The following is a 25,064-nucleotide window of genomic DNA, read 5'->3' on the forward strand; positions in this document are numbered from 1 at the left end:
TTAATCCAACATGATGGATTATACAGCATATGAGCACTGGAAATAGCATCTTTTCTTTTTTTCTTTTTTGCATGGTAGGCGGGCCTCTCACTGTTGTGGCCTCTCCCATTGCGGAGCACAGGCTCCGGACGCGCAGGCTCAGCAGCCATGGCTCACGGGCCCAGCCGCTCTGCGGCATGTGGGATCTTCCCGGACCGGGGCACGAACCCATGTCCCCTGCACCGGCAGGTGGACTCTCACCCACTGCGCCACCAGGGAAGCCCGGAAATGGCATCTTTTAAAAAGTATAATACTTAAGGAGGACAGAGAAGGAAAGAGACAGATTGTAAGTATTGGTTAAACCAGATGAAAATAGCACTCGGTCTTTGAAAGTTGTCTAAATAATCTTTATTTATATATTATTAATTTTGTTACTATATTTTTAAAGTAGTCAAATTTCTTATTGCGTGGAAATCAAATAAATCTAGAATAATACTAAAGAAATACCAAATGGCACTTGTAAGGGGTAAACTACTTTTTGTTGTATTATCAGAGTGTAAAAACTATCATGAGGTTTAAAGTCCTCATTCTGCAATTTTCCTGCTTGCATAAAGGAATCTAAAACATCTTTCATTATTAATTTATGATTTTAAACTATTGTACCTTTTATCACCTCTATATTCTGGAGTAAACACTTAGAAATACAACTGGATGATTTATTTTTCAGCCATTTCACAAATCATAAATAACATTTCTAAATGATCTTAAATCCATTATTTTAAAATCATTATATCAATATAAATTGAAGTTTACTAATATTCAAATCATGTTATTACTATTAATATTGAAATTTACTAACGAGCTAGGTTAATGTTGGGATTTCCATTTTATAGACAGAAATCTATGCTCATAGAAAAGTGAAGTGCCCTTTAAAAAAGCATTATATGATGGAGTTATTTTTTCCTCAATACTTTGTTTTTTGTATTATTTTTCATAGTTCACCAGTTTATCTCAGTATATGATCTTTTATACTCTTTCTCCAGCATATTTACTTGATTTTAATTATAATTGCATCCTCCTGGTTGCAAGTCACCACTCAGATACCTCTTCACTTCCTTATCTCCAGCTGTCTTGTTTCTTCCATTTAAATTGACATCTTATGATCTCTTAGCTGAATCATTGCAAAGTAGACCAAAATCAATTAACCCTTGAAAAATTCCACTTCCAAGATTATCACCTGTTCATTATTAACAACTCGAGTTAACCAATAGTTCAGACCCAATTCATATACACTCATTGGCCTCACGTTATTTTCCTGTGCACAATTCTGTAATATTTTATACAACTTAGGGCTGTCGTGTCTTGTTCCTTTTATTTGTGGGCATAATCAAGAAAAACAGAGGGAAAAGTATAATCTTACCTGTTGACAGATGCTCTCTTGAACAGATTTCTTTGGATTATGTGTGATATTGTTAAACCTTTTCACTATTGCTTGAAGTGTGATATTTGAAGGCAATACAAAGGACGAGAGGTAGAGCAGACTCTGGATTATCTAAAGAAATAGAAAAACAGGTGTTACATGTATAATTGAGGTTCGGAAGCCTCATTAGAGTCACTACCTTTAATTCATCCAATAAATTTTGACCCTGTTTTAATAATTAACAAAATTGAATATATTATATAAATATATATGTGCATATATATTTGTCAATCTATTGATAGAATTATTAGGTATGAACAAATGATGAAATGTGTGCAGGAGAAAAAAAATTAGAAGTATGAAATGAAGATTAGTTATTTTTAAAATAAATAATGGTAAATTCCATATCTACCATTGTGAGAAGGAAATTTATTGCCATTCATTAGCTGTCACTCAAATAATTCCCTATACTCATTTAAATAATTTGCTCTAAAATTCAACTAACAAAATGTATATTGACAATGAAAATAAATATAAAATTTAAAAGAGAATTATTAGAAATACTATCAATGATATACATGTCTTACAATGAGACACACTGAGTCATGAAAATGAAACAAAAAGTATTTTAGAAATCTTATGATTTAGAAATCAAATGTCTTAATCAGATCTGGGTGATAGATGAATATGCTAATAAATCTCCCTAATACATCAAATGCCTTTATTTCAACTTAAATCTGGTACTGAGTATATAGATGCTAGTACTTAGGGTTTATTTTGCTTGGGTCAAGCATTCCTTTGCTTAGATCAAAGGTAAGAAAAAGTTAACTCTGTCAGTTAAATACCCAGTTGCCTGCCTTGCATCCAGGGCCACCTATCCTAAAGTTTTGAAGGCGATGCAACCACCAGGCCAAATGAGGTTTGTATGAGAGGATGAGGAAAGCCTGTGATCTATTTGCCTAGTCAGTGAGAAACTGAGGGTGGGGATTAGAATGAAGATTAGTAGTGGAATTAGAAAGTCATGGATAAAATCTGAGAACTAGATAAGGCCGGAATTAAAGTTTTAACTTACGCTAGAAATGGAGTTCACACTCAGTAGGTCTCCTACATCTGGGATAACAGCAGGGAGAAGAGGCTTACATCTGCTCTGGACCTACCAAGAGGCTTGGGAGCCTTTGTGACTTTTTTAAGCCGAGTAATTTAAGGGTGGCAGCTCCACCTTACCACAAGTAACCGGCCCATCCAAATGCAGAAAACCCTTCTTATATTTGGAGGAAATACATTTTCTGTCAGTTTCCTCTGGCAGAGAGAGTTGCCTGGAGTTTAGGGCAAAGCCTCAGAGGAAAGCCTCAGGCATTCCTGACAACTGGGCTCTGACCCTCCATCTATGCTTAATTATCATCATGGTTCATGGAGGTCAGCATAGGGGCCAGAGCAAGAGAACATGACAAGGCCACATTTTAAATGCTCACCAACATTTCTACGCAATTGTCACAGAGCTTTATTAACCTGACTGGTCTAGTTTCCTCCAGAAAGACCAACCCGTATCCAGAGATTTTTTCAACAAATTGGCCAATAATCCAGGAATCCTCTGTGATAATTATAACTATATTCATCTATTTTACATCTCTTTCTCAATACCTATTAAACTCTCATATGTTTATACACATTTAAGCAAATAAACTCGTACAGTGCATATATTGGTCCTTAGTTTTAAAAATGAAAGTCAGTGTTTTAAAATTTGTGTGTCTGATGAAAAAACCAAGAGAAGAAACAACAATCCTTAATATAGGAAAGCTTTCCTTTAATTCAGGAAAGAAACTATTTTGGAGACTGAGTCCAGGTAGGCATAAAGCTTAAAGCTTATTCTCTCCTACAAAAGCAGTGTTAATTACTGTAGCTAGAAGCTGGGCTGTGGTATCAGCTATCAATAATTTGGTTTCTTAGCAATTCACATATATGCCACATGTTTTATGATGGGTTTTACTTATAACAGGGAGCTTAAAAATGCTTTAGAGCTTTCAATTTTTTAAAGAGATTCCATTAGCTATCATAATCCCACGAACTAAGAGGAAGTGGTATTTTTAATCACATTTATAGATAAGAGCATAAGGAATCAGAGGTAGGAAGAGATTTTTTCCAAAGTGTAATATTCAATAAGTGATCACACTGATACCATGACTAGTATCTTTCTGATAGGCCCGTTGTTACTGATTCCACCTTAACACACCAACTTGGAGGCTGCTCTTTCTGCTTATAAATATACTCCTTCTGTTTTATTTTTATGGTGAATTTCCAAATTTCTATTCTTGCACATATCCTTGTCTGTCTTGTCCATCAGAATTCAAATACCTGTTCTTTGGAATACTAAACACCAACTATCCTTCAAAGTCTTTAGAAAATGCATCATTATTCCAGCTTATTTACATGTCCTTTCTATAACGTTTTTGAGTATATAGACTATAATATATCATTGTCGTTAACAAAAAGGTGGCTTGATGACTACCGAAAACATCTGTCTACTTCAAGTGTTTTTCAAAAACTTTATGTGGTAGGATGTGCTGAAGCCCAAGAATTGTGCCTTCCCTTCTAGAAATCAATATGGGTTGATTAATCTATGGAGAAAAAGGTGTAGGACAAAGGAATAAAGGAACTATTGAAGTGATGGTCAGTGCTTAGATCCTAGTGCTATATTCAAGGCCCTTTTCTCATTCAGTTGTACAGAATATCAGAATGTGCCTTTATATACTTCGTGAATAATAATTCTTCAACTTCCTAAATCTAACCAGGCTGTATCAATTTTATGAACCCTTATCAACAGTCTACGGAATCCAGAAGTTTATGCTTCAAAATAGCCCAGAAATAATGTACTTAGCAAACTAAGTCCCAAATTAAATCAATAGATGTTTGGAGACTACCGCCTTCACTATAAATTCTTTTAGGTAGCCTATAGATAAAGCATGAGCTGTTCTTCACATCCTACCTATAAAGTGAACTATGTTTTCACCTATAGGAATTAGTACGTTCCTTAGAGAATAATGAACTGGTCTTTTTGCTCTCCATTCCCTCTTTCTTATACAAAGGATACAGTAACATCAAATTAATATACAATGTTTAAGTTTAGGTGACAACTCACTCAGTTTTATAATGGGAATTAAACTGAACCAAATCTTTTCTAACATGTAATTGAATTAAAATTGGAATCTAATCCTGGGAGGTTATTTTATTCTTCAAAGTAGGCCACCTTTTACATACTACCGACTGATTTACTTTGACAACTAGACAGCAGAGATATCAATAGTGCATAGCCCCCAAAATGTCAGTATCACAAAACCTATTGTTAGGTGTAAACTAGTGCTGTAGTTAAAGGACTCTGAGAATGCTAATTGTAACAAGGGTCAAACTAACTAAATATGTTTTTGTAATGGGAGAATTAGAAAAAATAATATGAACCAGCATCTAATTATTTATGAAGAATTGGATGAATATCCCATATCAGACAATTCCTCTGATTTATAATACTATACTTTTAGAATTGTGTAAAAGCAGTTGTAGTGACCTGAATAGTGGCCCTCAAAAAGATATGTCCATATCCTAATTTCCAGGACCTGTAATATACCTTATGTGACCCTATAAACTGAATGCTTATATTCCACACCCCCCCACATGAAATTCATACGTTGATACCTAATGATACTTGGAGGTGGGGCCTTTGGGAGGCAATTAGGTCATCAGAGTGAAGCCCTCATGAATGGGATTATTGCCCTTATGAAAGAGGCCCAAGAAATCTCCCTTCTGCCATGAGAGGACATGAGAAGATGGCCACCTATGAACCAGGAAGCCAGTTCTCACCAGACACCGAATTTGCTAGCACCTTAATCTTGGACTTTCAAGCCTCCAGAAAGCCACTCAGTCTATGGTGTTTTGTTATAGCAGCCCAGAGGGCAAAAGATGTGATTAAAGTAAGGATCTTAAGAGAGGAGTTTATCCTGGATTATCCAGGTGGTCCCTAAATGTCATGTATTCTTAAGAGAGAGGCAAAGGGAGTTTAGAGACAGACACACAGAAGGAAAGGCATGGAAAGTAGACAGTGATATGAAAATTAGGCAGAGCAGAAAGTGATGCAGCCACAAGCCACAGAATGTTGATTGGTGCCAGCAGTTAGAAAAGGCATGGAGCAAATTCTCCCCTAGAGCCTCTTTAAGGAGTGTGGTCCTGCTGACACCTTGTGAAGTGTGAGAAAAAAAAATATCTACTGTTTTAAGCCACCAAGTTTGTAGTAATTTGTTACAGCTGCCCTAGGAAACTAATACAGCAGTAGTGATGACATCGTTTATGAAAGTCATGAACCCAGCAATTCCAAAGATGTCTCTCTTATAAGCACTTTCGCACAACTTTGCAAAGAAACATGTACAGGATGTGCAGGGGAGCATCATTTATAACTGTGGCAAACTGAAAGTCACTAGGAAAATGGGTAAATTGCTGCACATCCATAATAAAGTACTACACAACTGTAAAAAGAATGAAGTAGATCTATATGCACTGATATATAATATTGTTAAAAGTATAACAAATGCAATAACAGCAAGCTATAAAAAATATGATTCCATTTATTTTAAATACACACATAAAGACTTACACACGAAGACTTAGGTCTACATATTTCTATTTGCATACAAATTATCTAGAACAATACTAAAAAGCTATTAATAGGTGTCTTTGGAAAGTAGTTACATATTTTTGAAATGTTTAATTACATAATAAGTATATCTTATCCTTCTTTTCAAAACTTTACAAAAATGCTGAAACACAAAACTTTATTATGCAAATATAAATATATCCCCTTAGTTGTTAACTTGGTTGTGAGTTGTAGCAGGTACTTCTATTTGTATTTTACAGAGGATTTTCATAATTTTTTTTCTACTGCTTTTTTTTCTGCTAGCTAAATTTTAATTAACTAAGGTAAAAAGGAATTGGCCCCTGCTTACAGATCTTACGGAGTAGCTCTCATAGTGTGGCCCCAGTTGAGCAGCATAATCATAAGCTGGTACCTTTTTAGAAACATAGATTCTGGGGTACCACCTCAGATTTACTGAATGAAGCTCTGGAAGTGAGACCCAGCAAACTGTAGTTTAGTAAGTCCTCCAGGTGATTCTGATGCCCACTAATGTGTAAAAGTTGCTGGTCTAGCTCTTCCTCCAACACACCTACAGGTGTTGGCTGCAATAAATGTAATAAACTCTCTGTAGTTCTTGAGCCATCATAGTCTATTGATTCCTCTGCCTACCGAACGGCTGAAGCCACCTGGGAACCACTGCTGTTTTCAGAATCCTGAACATATTCAGTTCCATCTATGACATATCACTTTGTCAGCTGTAGCCTCATGATTCTATGAGCACTGCCCCTTACGTCTCTTGAATAATCATGTTTATGGTATGGGAAAACTAAAGACAATCTAAAGACCCGAATTTGGAAAGTGAGTGAATATATTACGGTCATCCACTTGATAAACCATTATACATACATTAAGTGATAGTTATGAAAATTATAATGATAACATGGGAAATATTTATTATATAATATTTAATGAAATGCTCATATTATGCAAAATTCAAAATATGAAACAAAAATGATACATAAAAAGAAAAAAGTAGGACATAGTAAGAGGGTGAGGATTGTAGAAAAATTATATTTGTCTATTCAAATTTAGGATAATACTATTATAATATCTTTTTTTGATTTATCGTATTGCATACTTTATTCATTTATTTATTTTTGGCTGTGTTGGGTTTTTGTTGTGGCGCGTGGGCTTTCTCTACTTGTGGCAAGTGGGGGCTACTTTTTGTCGTGGTGCATGGGCTTCTCATTGAGGTGGCTTCTCTTGTTTGTTGTGGAGCATGGGCTCTAGGCACGCGGACTTCAGTAGTTGTGGCACATGGGCTCAGTAGTTGTGGCTCACGGGCTCTAGAGCGCAGGCTCAGTAGTTGCGGTGCATGGGCTTAGTTGTCTTGTGGCATGTGAGATCTTCCCAAACCAGGGATTGAACCCGTGTCCCCTGCATTGGCAGGTGGATTCTTAACTACTGCGCCACCAGGGAGGTCCCCTGTAATATCCTGATATATAAAATACTTTAAGTTAATATTATGCATTTAATGATTTGCCCTAGTTTGGGGTTTTATAACTACTTTGAAAAATATTTTAATTTTAACTAGTCTACAACCATTTCAAAAATGTAAGGTTATATAGTGAAATTGGAAGCTGCATTTTATTTAAAGATCTCACCTCCATTTTTTAAGTTCCCTTTTTGTTTGTTTTATGTCATTTTGTTTTTAGTTATGCCTAAATTAGATTATGAGCCTCTTGCATAAGTTGTAAAGAATATACCCAGAGATGGTCCCCACACTTAAATTTAGATATAAATTACATTAGCTGATTACCAATTACCTATATAAATAACATTTACCGTTACCTATTTTGTTACAAGTAAGCAACACTGAGTAAGACAGTTGATACTTAAACATAAATTTTCTTGTAATTCTGTTGAGTAGCTATTACCTCCATTTTTCAGACAATGAAAATGAAATTCAACCATGTCAACTATCTTTTAAGTCCACCTGCAGCATTTGTTTTGAACTAGGCTCTTACAGAGTTAAGAGCTATACACTTTCTATTGTCTTCATGTTACTTTTCAGTCATGAACTACTTGAAGTGTTCATATCACCACCCCTCTCCACCCTCCTGTGTTTTGCCTGTTCTAATACTTGCTTTGCTTGTGGTCACTTGACTGAGTTTTCTGCCCTCCATCCATTCCAGCTGTGTGCTTCCCAAGGACTTCAGGAGACACTCAATTAGTTGCTAATTTGGTAATTTTGCCAAAATAGGAAGAGGAAACAAAAGCTGGAGCCCACAGAAAAGTAACCATTCAGTAGATTCAAGAAAATGGTATTAGTAGTCAGGATTTAAACTTCAAAGAGAAGGGCTGTGAAACTCTTAGGAAACTAGTCAAGTTATCAGTTGTTTCTTCTACTATACACTTACAAGTGAATTAAATTTTTAATTTTATTTTCTGATAGTAATTATTTGCCCCCTACCCATCCTTGTCATGTTTCTCTGCAGGCGAAGTATACTCCATACCCCCTGACTTTGGACTTGTTTTGTCAATGGAATATAAGCCAATGATGTATATAGTCCATGTCCAAGAGTGTTTGCATGTTTTGACTTTACATCTGTAGTCTTTACCTTCCAATCTGAGAACGTGTCCCTTTAGTCTGGATCGCTAAAAATAAGAGTATGTTTGGAGGTCAGCTAAGCCCACCAGAGACAACCAGAGTGATAGCTGATCCATAGCCTTCAAGTAGCATAAACAAGAAATAAATATCTGTTGTTGTCAGCCCCAACAAAATTTGAGGTTGGGTGTTTAAAACGAAATCCTAAAATATGTGGCATTGGCTTTAGAGATGGACAGCTGGTAGTGAGGACCCTGTTAGAAGAGGTTAGAAAAATGTAAAATATTTGGTAAAATTTTGCCTATGATATCTTGAAAGAGGCAGAAAATACACACAATGCAGTTGGGGTTCTGGGACAAGAGATAAGGAGAAAATATGTTGGTAGCATTAGTTGGTGGTTATTAGCCCTGTTTAATAAGTACTAAGAGAGGCAATGAAGTCATGATAGATTTGATCTGTTTGCAAGCAGGGATGAGAAGAGAAAAGGCACAATGCATGTATTACAGGACTTTCAGGATTGAAAGACACATCCCCTAGCCCCCCACCCATCTTTAGCTTGCTAAAACTTTTTCAAGTGAAGACACTCCCTCAGGGCAAAAACTAAATCCAAAGGTTACTAAAGCAAGGAAAAGACCAAACCAACGGTGTGGCTTTTGTACCTTTTCTTAGAATCTCTTACAGGCTTAAGTCAGACCCCAGTAAATTCTTTCAGTTTGAAAAATATTTAGGAGTGGGGGTAGGAAAGAGACCAATGGTGTAGTCCCTGAAGTTCTAACAAACTCAAATTTTCTATAATTCAGTATATTTAGAGCCTCGCAAAGAAGTGAGAGTGTGACCATTTGCACTAACTGAAACCAACTAATTTAAAAAATACTCTTCAAAACATTATACGATAAAATGTACTATCAGCTTGGACAGAAAGGAATAGTGACTGTTGGAAATGTCAAATGACCAAGTGATTGAAATAACTCCAATATCTTGTAACTTGCTTTATGTCACGTACAGGATATAACACCATGGAAAATGTAAATACATATAATAAATGTCACGAAAGAGCTGTAACCCTATAAGCAAGTAACATTCACGTTGGCTCTTAGTTTCCTTATTTGTGAAAAGCCAGAGCAGGATTAAGTGTTATCTGAGGTCCCTTTCAGCTCATTTTTGATTCTATGATACTAAAACACATAGTCCTATTTTATAGACTTTCTTAACATGTGAAATACAAATTTCTTCTTTTCTCTGGGAAAAATCTACTGCTGTTCAAAAACAAGTAATGAACAGATAGACATTAATTGATCAAGTTTTCCAAGATTCTACAAACTATGGGCTGAATGAGAAAAGTTCTTTTGAAAGAGTCATCTGAAGTAATTCCATTACATACACAGACAGGGTCATGTGTTTAATTAAATACAAAGGCTTCTAGAGGCCAAGTATTAGTTCCTTAATTGTGCTTGGAATTTTATTCAATTCCCAAATCACAATTTAGTTCCCATAAAAGTTATTGTACAAAATCCTCAAAGGAACTGGTATATATTTGAATAGATTTTCATTTATCAAGATAAAATATTGAAGCATATTTTCATGTTCTTTAAAAGAATATGTTCCCATAAAAGTGGGACAATTTGGTTCAGTGTTGCCAATAAATCACATGAAGATATTTTTCAAAGATAGAATGAAAACAGCACCTCACATATTATATATTTTAAATGTTTTAAAGAATGATGTAATATTTCAATTCATACACTACATGTTTTAGTTCCCATATTTGCCAAATTTTATACACTTAAATAAAAAAATTACATTGTACAACTACCAAATGGGAATCATGTCAATCATATATTGGTCGATAAAAATATCACGTTCAATAGAATTTAAATAGTCACTAAAGATAGCATTAATAATGTATGAGTTGACTATTTACAAACATGCCAAAAGGTATTCCTCTTGTCAAACATATATAAATTTTATGACACTGACATCGTGGGGATGTTAACTGCAGTCATTTCTTATGAAAGATCGATAAAACCTAGCTGAAACAGGCAGAGCTGAAAGTGATCACTTTCGTCACGTTTTATGACATTGTAAAGACTCGCCATGAAGATTCTCTCTAAGGAAACCTCCCTGTGAAGCTCCACAGAATTTGCTATTTCAAGCCCTCGTATTTAGAATTGGATGTTATTGTTATGATATTCACTGAACACTGATAATGAAGTTGGTGCTGACTGGAACAAAAATGAACCCAAAGTTAAATATAACCTAGATAAGAGCTACAGGAGCTGCTGAAAAGAAATCAATTGGTTCAATCCTGCTTGGCACTTCTAGAAGGTCACCAGAAAGAAGCATCATCCCAAATGCAGAGAAAAGAAAAACTCTTTCTCCTTCCCTCTTCCTTACTGTACTAGTCAAGACTGTGAATCCCACAAAAATACACAAACACAGTCCTCTGAGAATTGATGACACACTTGTACTACACCAAATTAGAAGGGATGAAATTACAGGAAACGTTTCGCCTTTGCACGCTGCATCCATCTTTCTCCCCCTTAGCTTTCTCCCAAGGGCCTGCAGGCTCCCTTCTTTCAGGTTTGGCTGCCAACTGGGCAAGGATGATATCAATAAGCCCAAGCATCATCTTGATCCTAATTTATAATTTCTCTACCTTTTAATTATTTTATTAGTTTAATTTTGTTTCTGCCTTGCCCTTTCCCCTTACATCCTAGCATCAACTCATTCTCCCAGACCAGATATGCTCCTGCCTGACTGCAGACCATTCTGTTCCAGGTGATTCACTCAGGTTTGTTCTAACTTTGTTGCAGGCTAAATGAAGAGTTCTCACTTCCTTGCCCTAACACTTCCTTTACATTCCTTCATGCTCCAGCTCCACAAGAGAGCGCAATGCTTTCTCTGACTTCTTATTGGCCAGTCCCACACATCCCAGTCTGACAGACAGCATGGGAAGTAGCTGATAGGAGTCACAGGCTGCCATCCTTTCTGCTCTGCTCACAGAAATGCCAACATTCCAAACCTGGGAAAAACAGGAAGGGGATTCCTATCTTTTACCGCCATTGGAAACAAACCTTTCCTTCCAGTTGGGTCCTAGAGAAAAAGGTATCCCTCTTGTTTTCTCATGGTATCCATTTACTTATCATTTTTTTAAACTTTTTACTTTATATTGGAGTATAGTTGATTAACAATGTTGTGTTAGTTTCAGGTGTACAGTAGGGTGATTCAGTGATACATATACATGTATCTATTCTTTTTCAACTTCTTTTCCCACTTAGGTTGTTACATAATATTGAGCAGAGTTCCCTGTGCTATACAGTAGGTCCTTGTTGGTTATCCATTTTATTTTTATTTTTAATAGATCTTTATTGGAGTATAATTGCTTCACAATACTGGTGTACAACAAAGTGAATCAGCCATATGCATACATATATCCCCATATTCCCTCCCTCTTGAGCCTCCATTTTAAATATAGCAGTGTGTACATGTCAATTCCAAACTCCCAATCTATCCCTTCCCTTCCCCCCCACCCCGTAGCCATAAGCTCCTTCTCTAAGTCTATGAGTCTGTTCCTGTTTTGTAAATAACTTCTTTTGTAACATTTCTTTTTAGATTCAGCATATAAGCGATATCATAAGATATTTCTCTTCATTGTTAATGAAGTCTCTCTTGCCTGTCATATGGGATTTGGCTCCAATAATTTTCACACTTTTAATTAATGTCTTTTCTGGCTTTTTTTTTCTTTAACTTACAAAATGTTAATCTCCTCGAGCCTAAAAATAGTAGGAAAGCATAACCTTCTCTAGAGCCTCTATTTTTCTTGTGCTGTCACTATATTTCATCTTCACTTCAAAACTTCACACAAGGGCCGTCCTTCTCTGTAACCTCTTCTTTCTTACCATCTACTCCTAATTCCTTGCTAATGTAAGACCTTCTCTTGCAAGCTTCACTGAATAAATTTTCTCTTAAAGATGAGCAATGACTTCCTAATCTCCAAAGCCACTAGGCCTCATCTCATTAAAATTTTAGATGGTATTTAGCAATTACTTCATTGGACCTTGTACTTGAGACTTTGGCGTCTATCTCACTATATCCCTACACCTTCTCCCATGGCTAGTTTTTCTCTTCAGGTCCAACATGTGTAAGTTCTCATAAAGGTTATATTGTTGACTCTCTTCTTTCTTTACATGCTCTCCATGATACTTTCTACCTTTATAAATTCAGCTAATGTTTTATACTTGGTGTGTTCCAATTCTCCATCCCCTGTATCAATCCTTTTCCTAAGTTATAGTTCTTCATTTCTTATAGCTTCCTAGACATTTTCAGAAGGATGCCCCCACTGAAATGTTGAATGCCCCTAAGTCTGTTAATTGTAATAAGAGTTGATACCTAGGCTGAAAGACCCTGAGGCCTTTCTTCCTCCCCTTTCCTGCATATGCCTTTTTTCTTTAATAGCTCTTGAATGCGTCTTTCTTTCCATTCCTCTTCTTTACCACCATGGTTCACGCCCCTGTTCCCCTCACAGTCCCCTAAGGGACTCTCTCAACTTCAGTTTCTCATCCTTCCCTCCCACACCTCTCCATACACCAAGCTTCTCTTCAGAATTAATCTCCCAAAAGTACTTCTCTCAACCTAACCCTATCCTGGGAGGACTTTGCACTGACTAAGCCATGTTCCTCAGGGACCTAAGAAAAAAATGACCTGAATGTCATTGGTTCCAGTTATTCCCACAGCTGATCCCCTCAAAGGAGTAACAGAGAGATCCCCATCCAAATATAAGAGATTAAGAAATGCTGTAGGTTGAATAACTATTTGCAATATTGTGTTCAGTCACACTTGACCTTAAAAGGGGCTGCAAAATGAGAACTACTCTTCGTCCCTCTTCACTCCCCACCATGCTTGCATCTTGCTCTAGTTTGTATGCTCCTCCTGGTGAACAGGGAGATTATTATAGTAGATAATTTGGTTAGGAAAAAACGTTAACAATTTTTATACAATTTTTGAAGCAGTTCTATTTTTTAAAATGTTTGCAATGAGCCATGAAGGTTTCTAGATTCAGAGGAGAACAGTATATTTATTTATGCAGAGAGTTTGTTCTGAAACAGGTAAAACTGAGGTTCCAAACTATTCTTACAGAGCTAGTGAACTGAAGATGATTCTAGGAATCTATTTCATGAATTGACAATTTTGTTTTGTTTTATCTGTTGTGCTATGTGGCCATAGGCAGAGAAAGAGTATATGGATACCCAGGAGAGAGTAAAACAATAAACAAGATGTTTGGCATGGTGCCCACACTGTCCAGCCTGAAGGTTCCAGGGGACAGAGTTTCAAGACAGAAGCTAAAGCAACTATTTCCTGAGAGATTTTGAGGCTTTTACACAGTGATGGTTTAAGATTCAGATGATAAAATTTGGTGAAGATTTAGACAGGGGACAATTTGGCCATTATAGCCTGTACCCCAGCTTTGGGTCCTGGAGAATTACTTACTGTGGAAGCATCAGGAAATAAGGTCCTTTCTATCGGCAGTGTTTCCACTGAGGGCATTAGAAATGGTGAGAAACAGTAGTGGAAAACTCATTTGATCTCCCTCTGATCTCATACGATTCCCAGAAATATTTGGTAGGAGACCTTTTGGAGAATCCAAGGTCCTTGTGAAGTCAAGTGAAGGGTGAAGAGTCAGAAAAACTGAGATTATTAATAGCAATCTGACTCCATATTCAGTCAACATTCAACAAATATCAACTGAAAGCCTGCTATGTGCCAGGCACAGTGGCTACAATGCTGAACAAAACAAATTCTGACCCATGGACATATATTCTAGTGAAGAAGAGATGCAAAAAGAAAGTTACAAATATAAACAAGATAATTAACAGGTTGATGCCTTGTATAAAAAAATAAACAGGGTATTATGATAGAGAATACTTGTCTAGGGGTAGGGGTAAACAAAAAAGGGTTTGCAAATATTGTAGCTGATAAAAGTAAAATGTGAAGGAATTCTTGTTTTACTTGCTTCTAGAGAGTAGAAGCTGAAGAATCTCCTTCTCTCCTCCCTGCCTTCTTCTCAATCCAAAACACAACAGCAATCAAGATAATTCATTCTCAGTCTAAGAGAAGTAAGACTAGATATAATTTCTATAAAGTTCAAGGTTGTTTTTCAAATTCGGTTAACTATTATATGGAAACATTATATTGGAAAATGCCTCCCATGCTCTACAATGCTCAGCCCCAGTGTTCTTGAAAGCTCTCAGGACAAACTCACTTCTCCCTTCCTTCACTTTTTCTTGGCTATGGGTCCCAGGGACTCAGTCTGTTTTCTAATCTTCATGTCCCATTGCCTCTCTGTCCTTTGTAAAAGTTCTACTTTTGCATTCGTGAACTCAAAGTGGGATAGTCTCCCTAAACCTGCCTTTCCTTGATTCCTCCTTTCTTTTTCAGGTTATTACTAATCATCACTGTGGGGAAACACATGGAAATAGTAAAAATTATTAAAATGTATAAGATTCACTGCTTATGCTATATTAACTGTGCTGGTCTGGTCTTCAATACAGATCCTGCTTCTCTCTGAGATGATAATTAAAGTGGAAATGAGCTCTTTCTATTCTAAGCTCTTATTCCTAGCGATAAACCTTACCAAGCTTCTTCCTTTATTCTAATTCTGCCCTGATGATGAAATCAAAGTAGAACATTGTTTTTCATATCTTGTTTCCAGGGTTCATTCATTCATTCACTCACTTAACATTTACTGGGCATCTCATTTCATGCCAAAGAATGGGCCAGACATTGGAAATATAAAGATGACTAAGACATAAGATATTGTCCCAGACCTATAAAATATCTCAATCTAGTAGGTGAATTATGAAGTAGATGATTACAGTAAACATCATTAGATGGGTAAATTCAGATTTCTATGAGGCTAAGAGGAGGAAAACCTAGACTATACGGTGATAGTCAAGGAACAGTCTCAAGAGGAGTTGAAGTAAATCTGATTTGGGTGAGCTGAGTCTTGAAAGATGAATGGGAGCCTCTCCTGGGATGGACTGAGATGGGTTGAGATTGCAAGTGTTAGGTGACCAAAAAAAAAAAATACCAGTTGGTATGTCCTAGAAATGAGAGACAGCATGACACCATGATATGATTGGAGAGAAATGAGAGTAGAAGGGTACATAGTCTATTCATCTTAAAGTTTTGGAAATTATATTCTGGTTTTGGAGCAAAGGAATGATTTAGTTAGTTTGCATTTTAGAAAATAATCCTGGAGATAGGTCAGAGAAGATGGTTGAAGGGAGACAGAGGATGTATCAACAAAGTAATTAAATTTTATTGCAGTAATCTAGAAAAGCCATCACAAAGCAGTAGCCATGGGGGCAGAGAGAAGAAGGGCAGACTTATTAAAAATAACAATAGCTACAAAAATCTGTTAATGGATACACAATATAAAAAGAGGTAAATTGTGACATCAAAAAATAAAGTGGGGAATGGGGAGTAAAGGGTTTTTGTATGCAACAGAAGTTAAATTATCATCATAAAATAGACCATTATATCTATAAGAGGTTTTATGTTAGCCTCATGGTAACCACAAAGCAAAAGCCTACAGATGACACATAAAAGGTCAAGAGAATTAAATTACGACATACTACTAAGGAAAATCATCAGTTCCTAAAAGAAGACAGCAAGACAGAAAAAAGGAATAAGGGAGCTACAAATTAGTCAAAAAATAATTAACAAGATGGTGTTAGTAAGTCCTCATCCATCAATAGTTACTTTAAATGTAAATGGATTAAAATTTTAATCAAATGGTATAGAATGGCTAAATGGACAAAAAAAGACCCAACTATATGCTGCCTATAAGAGACTCACTTCAGCTTTAAGAAATGTTCTAATTAATGTAAATGTTACTTAAAATCTATAATTATCAAAAAATACATGCAGTATAGAAGCTGTATAATAAATGTTAATTTTTTTTTGGTCTGGTTAGTAGATGAAAATACTGTAGGAAGTAATTGTGTATTATCTTCCCTCCCTCCATTTCCATTTATTGCATTGTTTCCTTTCTTATCGTAATGTACTTTAATTCTTTAAAACATAAATTTAAAACACTATAATTATTCAAAGTACTCTTAAGGAGTAAGAGAAAAATGATTTCCTAGTTTTCTATTTTCCAGGAATTACAAGCTCAGTTATTAGTAAAGGCTGACCTAATTGTCTATGATTGTTTTTCAAGTATATTTGCTGTGCTTGAATAAATGAATGATAATAAAAATCCAATAATTACTAAATAGATTTTATATAGGTATTAGGCTTACTCTTAGGAAAAAGCAAAAGAAAAGTAGGAGCTACATGGCATCAAAAAAGAAAAGAGCAGGACCACATGAACCTACTAAAAAAACACATTAAAATTACACTTTTTAAACATTAAAGTTTAATTTTAAATGATTAGTTTATTCAAAATGCATGTTACTCTATATAAAAGAAATTGAATTTTTCATCCAATTAGTGAAAGAGCACAGTAAAAATACTAAAAAATGAGGTAAATTGTTTTTACCTAGCAGCATAATAAATCAGAAGCAAACTCTGTCAAATATTAGTCATTGAAAACATCAATCTGTACAATGACTCTGCTGTCAACTTCAGGTTTCATGCTTAATCATTTCAGGAGCAAGAAAACCATGAGTCATATTTTACCCAAGAGACATTTGGGAACACATATTCATGCTGCTACCCTCATAAATTTCTTAACGATTTGCCTGAAGGTCAATTGGCAATGAAATAATAGAAACTTTAAGTTCTGAACAGATTATGTGAAGGCGGATTTAATGAGTAATTTAGCTTGCATTGTCAATTGGTCTCATGTATGTATCCACCGGGAAATATGGGATAGCCTGCAAAACTGGTAAAACACATAATAGTTCTGAAGCACACTATAAGTAAGTGCATAATGTGTAAGCACTGAAGAACATCAGAATATCTGACTCCAGGTCATTTTTTCTAAAGGATTCACTTAAAAAAAAAAAGTTTACATCCAAAGAAGCATAATTTGTTAATTTATGATACCTACATGCATCATATTTACTTAAAGACTATGATGCAATTATGATAGATTGCAAAATTGGCCTCAAATTATTCCCCTCCCTATAGTATCTACCTCTTTAAATGATTCCTCTTCACATTTACTCTGGGCCTGGCCATGTGACTTGCTATGTGTATTTGTCTGTGCGGGCTGCCATAACAAAATATCATAGATTGGGTGGCAGATTGGGTGGCTTAAACAACAGAAATTTATTTTCTCACACTTCTGGAGGCTAGAAGTCCCAGATCAGGGTGCCAGCGTGGTCAGGTTCTGCTGAAAGTCTTTTTCTTGGTTTGCAGAAAGCTGCCTCCTCACTGTGTGCTTACACTGCCTTTTCTTGGTACACGGGTACAGACCAAGAGAGATTAAGCTCTCTGGTGCCTCTGTTTATCCAACTTAAACTAATTACCTCCCAAAGGCCCCCATTTCTAAATACCATTACTTTGGGGGTTAAGACTTCAACATATGAATTGGGAAAGACACAAAAAACGTCCATGACGTTGTGGCTAAAGAGACAATTGCAGATATGAAAGAAGTAGTTACTTGAAAACCATTTGTGTATTTGAGCCCCTCTTCTCTTGCTGTTCTTGGAACGCTTGTCATCACTACCGTGAAAGGAACCAATGCTAGCCTGCTGGATAATGAGACATGTGGCCTTGTCCTATCTTCATTCTTGCTGACCCACTTATGAGTAACATGACTGAGAGCTCAGGACTGTAACCACTGATTACAATCACTCTCCCCACCTGACCAGACCCTTCAAATTTAACACTACTTCATATGTGACTTAGGCCCACATATCCCTCCTTGGACACTGTGATATAAATCACCTTATACAGTTCTACCATTAAAGTTCTTCCAGAAGAACCTTCTTTCTTTCTATCATTCATTTCACAAATACTTATCAAACAACTCCTACATGAAAGGAGTTCACTGTGTTAGCATTAGGGGTACAATGATGGAACAAGATGCAGTCCATTCCTTCACAGAGTATACAATTAATTGGAGACAACAACAAATAAGGAGGAAAATTATAGGTATCTGAACCATCAAACACAGAAATGATTTGAGCGACCATTTTCTTAGTTCTCCTAATGATGTTACATAAATATTATGCACCTTAATGCATGGGAGATAAGTTAATTTAATCCATTCTAAAACTTATGTCATTAGGTTTAATTTTCTCATCAAAGGTTTAATTTTTTCCATCAAACTCTAGTTGAGGAAAACTGGTCTATGATAATAACTATTGTATCTGGAGGTACAATTAAACCAGCCTGAGGAGATCATAAATATATTTTGGTTGAGTCTTGAATGATGAGATGATTTAGTCAAATGAAAAGAAATGAGAAAAAATGATTCTGACAAGAATATTTTGCAAAGGTTCCTAGTAAGAGAGATACTTAGAGAGCTAACAGATAAAATTGACTCTCTTTCTGTTAACAACGAATGATGCTGCAGAAAATATTACAGCAGAGTTCAAAAGAGCCTGAAGTCACTTGGAAGAAGTGATACACTGAATGAAACACATAGTTTCATCTTTATAAAGTGTTACCAATATTAAGTTCAGTGTTATGGGTAAGAAATAGATATTGTGATATTTTCTTCATTGTTGCCAATATTCTCCTAGGGTATATGAGACAGTTATTCACTTCTTCTATCATTTTAGCCTATTTCTATCATTATAGCCTACACTGAAGAGAAAAAAAGTATTAATAAATATTAATGTAAAATGTTTTATTGCTAAAAAAAATTAAATACACTAATAAGAAGCACTAGTGGACCAAAAACCCATATTCACTGGCAACTGGTCTAGTTTATAAGTAACACTGCATCTCCTTCCTGAGTTAGGCTTAATTTTGTTCAACATCATGGGAGTCTCATCTTCAGTATTTGTTCTATGTTGATGACTTGGTCCTACTAGTATATTCCAGAACTAGTCTCGAGAAACAAGTGAATCTAATTACCAATTACTGTCAGAAAGATCAGCTCAATATTAATTATGCCAAAACTAACTCTTCATTTTTGGTTGTTGCTCTTCTACACTCAGATATAAAATGCTAAAAATTCTATCCAACAGGTTAGGTTCATTATACATGGGAAGATTATGTAGCGAAATCATCCTGACATGCTCACTGCACTGCTCAAAATTCCTAAATTTTATAAGAACCTTTTAAGTTATTTTATGATAGAGGTAATAGAAATGGAAACTTCCTGCTTACAAAATATCCCAAGTCAGAGTCAACTCTTTTATACTTTATAGTATAGAATTCCACAGCTTTATTAAGGCTTTGGTTTAAATAGCTGACTAGATCCAAAACTGCATTTTAATTAAAGCTCTTGTACTATTGTAAACTACTCTTGCAAAACCATATTAGTACAGACATGGCACAGCCTTCTATCTAGGTAAGAATACAAGTAAGGCTCTTTGATTTTTATATAATAATGTCATTTTTGCAACCCACTTAATTAGAACACAAAGCAGATCTACCTTATTACAATAGGCAATACAGAACTGCCAACCTCTTTAGTCTTAATTATCTGCTATTCAAATTTAGTCAAAAGTCAGCCAACAGATCAAGATATTTCTGTAAATTTTCATTTGGATATAATGGTGATGAAAAATAAAATCTGAAAAGAGATAATCAAATTAAATAACTAACCAAATGATAATTATAGTAACAACAACAATAAACATCTCCATGTCAGAAGCATAGTGTGGTGAAACAATGAAGCTTCTGGAATCTGGAACCATCAATGAAGCAGAAGTTCATCTTATTCATGATTGAGGGGACTTAAAGGACTCCATGCAAAATGGGAGACAAGAGAGTCTGGCTCATTGATGTAAGCCAGGTGCTGGTCTGGGCTGTATTCCATACCCTCTTTAATCCCTCCTGAATGGAGGAAGAAAAAATAAAACTGTTGCCCATCACCACCTGGGACAATTGTTTTTTGTTTTTTGTTTTTTTTTCTACATTGGAGTCAATGGGACCCAGGCATAACTTTGCAACAAAAATCAAATGAAGCTACTCCATGGCTTACATCCTAGATGTCTATAGTTTCCAAACAAGCACAGAATGTGGAGCAGTGGTTACTCGCCTATACTTCAAAAACTGCTTGTTGAAGCTATGCATATCTTACAATCATGAATTTCTCTTCTAGTTGTGCACATTTTTGCACAAGAAGACATGTAAACAAATGTTTATAGCAGTGTGGAAATAAGAGTTTAAAAAATTAGAAAGAATTTAAATGTCTATCGATAGGAGAATGATAATTAAAGTATGTATATTCACAGAATGGAATATACAGAGTTAAATTGGATGAGCTCAAGTTATATGTTTGAGCCATCTCAAATGAACGAAGCATGTGATAAAAGGACAAATTCAGTACACCAATATATGAGATCTGATAACTAATAAAAACTTTATAAAATATTATATATGAAACATTCATATATAGTAATAATATAAAACCACAAATGAGAATGATAAACCCCAAATTCAGCAAGGCTATTATTACAGGGCACAGGGAAGGAGAGAAGGGGAGCAATAGCAGAGGAGAAAAGCATGGGTCTCTATCTGCATCTATGAAGTATTAGTACTTACGGAACTAAGATAAGATTTAATTATTCAATAAGTAACTATATTATGTACATTCTATGTGCTTGGCACTATTCTAGGCACTGAGAATAGCGATTAAAAAAAAAAAACAGGCTGGGCTTCCCTGGTGGCGCAGTGGTTGAGGGTCCGCCTGCCGATGCAGGGGACACGGGTTCGTGCCCTGGTCCGGGAGGACCCCACATGCCGCGGGGCGGCTGGGCCCATGAGCCATGGCTGCTGAGCCTGCGCGTCTGGAGCCTGTGCTCCGCAACGGGAGAGGCCACGGCAGTGAGGGGCCTGCATACCGGAAAAAAAAAACAGGCTGAAACTGCTACCCTCACAGAGCTTACCTTCTAGTAGAAAAATAGGTGAAGGCAAAGAAGAAACAATTAAATGAAAAGTATTTCCCATGATGATAACCTCTATGGAGTAAAGTGAAACCCAAAAGGGAGTAATGGAAAGCTGGGGGTAGAATGGTACAATGTTAAATCTTTTGGTCAGAGAATGCCTCCCAGGGACAGCCTCACTGAGGAAGTGACCTTTAAACAAATAACCAAAAATAGGTGTCAGTATAGAATATAAGATTTCCTGGAGGAAGAGTTCTGGAAGAGGGAAGAACATATGCAAAGGTCCTGAGGCTGCAGTGTGCATGACAAGTTCAAAATGAAAGAGGTGTAGAGGCACACAGTTATGAATAAAAAGTTATATTACTATTAAAAGTTAAAAGTTATATAACTATTCTTTAATAGTGATAATGTTCAAGTTATTTTAACAGAACTATCTGGTTGGGTAGGAGATAGAAAAATGCACTATACATGGATTTTGGTCTCCAATATACAGATTCAAGTCTCCAATACCTTCTAAGCAGCCAGTATCACACTAAGAATAAGTCATAAAAGGAGGAAGGAAGGCTGAGGTGGCAAAATATTAGTTTCCCTAGAAAATTTCCAGTCAACTCTCTTATCTAAAAAAAAAAAAAATGACAGGAAGAAAGAAGCATTTTGCAGAAGAAAATCAAATGCTTCTCTATATCCTTTCTCCTATACTACCCCCATGTGACGGTTAATTTTATATACCAACTCAGCTATGATACCCAGCTGTTTGGTCAAATACTAGTCAAGATATTGCTGTGAAGGTATTTTGTAGATGTAATTAACATTTACAATCAATTGACTTCCAGTAGAGAAAATTACCCTCCACAATGTGTGTGGGCCTCATCTGATGAGTTGAGGGCCATACAAGCAAAAACAGGTTTCCCAAAGGAGAAAGAATTCTGCCTCAAGACTGTAACATAAAAATCCTGCCTGTTTCCAGCTTGCTGGCTGGCCCTATGAACTTTGGACTCCAGACTGCAACATCAACTCTTACATGGATTGCCAGCCTGCCAGCCTGCCCTATAAATTTCAGACTTGCCAGCCTCCATGATCATGTGAGCCAAGTCTTTAAAATTAATCTCTTGGTTTTGTGTCTCTGGAGAACCCTGACAAATTTTGGTACCATGAAATGGAAAGTTACTGTGAAGAATACTTAAACATTTGGAGGTGGCTTTGGAACTGGGTAATGGGTAGAGGCTGGAAGAGCTCTGAGGAGCTTGACTGTAAAAGCATAGATTGTCTTGACCAGAATATTGCTAGAAATATGAATGTTGAAGATGCCTTTGCTGAGGTTTCATATAGAAATAAGAAATATGTTATTGGTTACTGAAGGAAAGATGACCTTGTGACAGAGAACGTGGCTGAATTGTGTTCTTCTTTTGGGTGGAAAGTGGAACTTGTAATTGATTAAACTGGACATTGAGCTGAGGATGTCACGTCCAACAAAGTGTGGAAGGCATGGCCTGGTCACTCCTTGCTTTGCATAGTACAATGGGAGAAGACAAAAATTGAAGCAATTGAAAAAATTGTTAAGCAAGAAGTAACCAGAACGTGATGATTTGGAAAATCCTCAGCCTATCCAAATAGTGTACTCTGGAAACAGTCGAGAACAACCATTTCCTAAAGGGATTAGGTGTGTGACTCACGGATCCAATCAACCAACTCGTCAGAAGCCAGGGACCAAGATGCAGAAATCCAGAGAAGATCTGTGGAGAATTCTCTTGACTCTGTCTTGTCTGAGAACCCTTGTGAATTGCACAAGAGGCAGACAATGGTTTTAAACATTTTGTATCAGCAGAAATACTGTCAGCATGGATTCAAAGGAACAGAGGTAGGATGAAATCAAGGAAGAATGACTCTGAGGGGAGAACCACAGATGGAGATGCCTCAGCTAAGGACCAATTCAGTTCCAGAGGGTGAAGCTGCCTCCCCCATTCTAGGAGGTAGGGCTTAGGGGTGGGGTCACCCCAGCAGGTCCAGAGGACAGAGCAACAAGCCACAGAGAATTGTTCTCAGGTTTTAAACCTAATGGAATTTGTCCAGCTAAGCTGAAAAGCTACTTTAGAGTTTTGGACTAGTGATCCTTTTGTTCCTTCCAATTTCTCCCTTTATAAAGGAGAATGTCTATTCTATATCTGTCTAACTGTTGTATCTTGGAAACAGAATACTTGTTTTCTAGGTGTCACAGGCCCACAGATGGAGAGGAATTTTGCCCTGGCTGGACCATACCCCAAGCCTCACCCACAACTGATTTAGATAAAATTTGGACTTAGAGTTGATGCTGGAATGGTTGACTTTGGGGATACTGGGATTGGGTGAACATATTGTTTACATGGGAAGGACATGAGTTTTGGGAATATCAGAAGGCAACCTGTTTTGGGATGAACTGTGTCCCTCAAAAAAGATATGTTTAAGTCCTAACCTCCAATCTCAGAATATGACATTATTTGGAAATAGGGCCAGTGTAGATGTTATTAGTTAAGATAAGGTCATACTGGAGTATGATGGATTTCTAATCCAATATGACAGGTGCCCTTATAACAAGATGGCCACGTGAAGACAGAAACCCAGGGAGAATGCCATGTGAAGATGGAGGCATAAATTGGAGTTATGCCACCATACCTGGGTCTATCAGAAGGTAGAAGAGGAAAGGAAGGATCCTCTCCCAGAAGCTTCGAAGAAAGCACAGCCTAGTCAATACTTTGATTTCAGACTTCTAGTCTCCAGAACTGAAGAGAGAATACCTTTCTGTTGTTTCAAGCCATCTAATCTGTGGTACTTTGTTATGGCAGCCCTAGGAAGTGCTCAGTGAGGATTTAGAGTCTACCAGCTAAAGTTTTATATAAATTTACATGATTCTCATACAAAATAAGTGAAGGAAGCCCTATTATTGTTATAACCCCCATTTATATAGCTTACTTCACAGAGGCTCTTACAGGTTATGTGATTTACCCATGATTGGTAAGGCAAGTTAACTGTGATGCTGGGACTTTAAGCAAAGTTTTCCAACACCTTGGGTGTAGACCCTTTACAGAATTGAAAGCACTGATACTCTGTTTCCTTCCCTTTTAGATGGATCTTATGTGTCTATGCATGCATGCATGTGTGTGTGCATGTGTGTATGTTGATATTTATGGGTAACTGTCAAAGGACCTTGGTGAACTTTTCAGCAATTCATGGAGTAGATCTGATAATGAGCTAAAGGAACAGAGACAAACTTTTTGATGGTAATTTGATTTGCATACTCTCAGTAGAAAACTGAGAAGTAGGTGAATATCCAATGGACACAGTGAATTAGACTAGCACCTACATATTAGTACATGCAAGCCAGGTTCTGAATATAAATACCAAATAATCAAAGATGAATTGAAGAGTATGCTAAAACATGATAAGAAATTT

At 36.4% G+C, this 25,064-nt stretch overlaps 1 protein-coding gene across 3 annotated transcripts in view; it reads right to left on the reverse strand.

Annotated features, from left to right (window-relative positions):
• Window positions 1-25,064, reverse strand: part of SLC16A7 (solute carrier family 16 member 7) — a 172,139-nt gene that overhangs the window by 71,818 nt on the left and 75,257 nt on the right. For all 3 annotated transcript variants that reach the window (XM_060112787.1, XM_060112786.1, XM_060112788.1), the window contains exon 2: window positions 1,400-1,531. The gene's annotated coding sequence lies outside the window, so the exon portion shown is untranslated. The remainder of the gene's footprint in view (window positions 1-1,399; window positions 1,532-25,064) is intronic.

This window comes from Mesoplodon densirostris, chromosome 11 (genome assembly GCF_025265405.1).
Source record: "Mesoplodon densirostris isolate mMesDen1 chromosome 11, mMesDen1 primary haplotype, whole genome shotgun sequence".
NCBI lineage: Eukaryota > Metazoa > Chordata > Mammalia > Artiodactyla > Ziphiidae > Mesoplodon > Mesoplodon densirostris.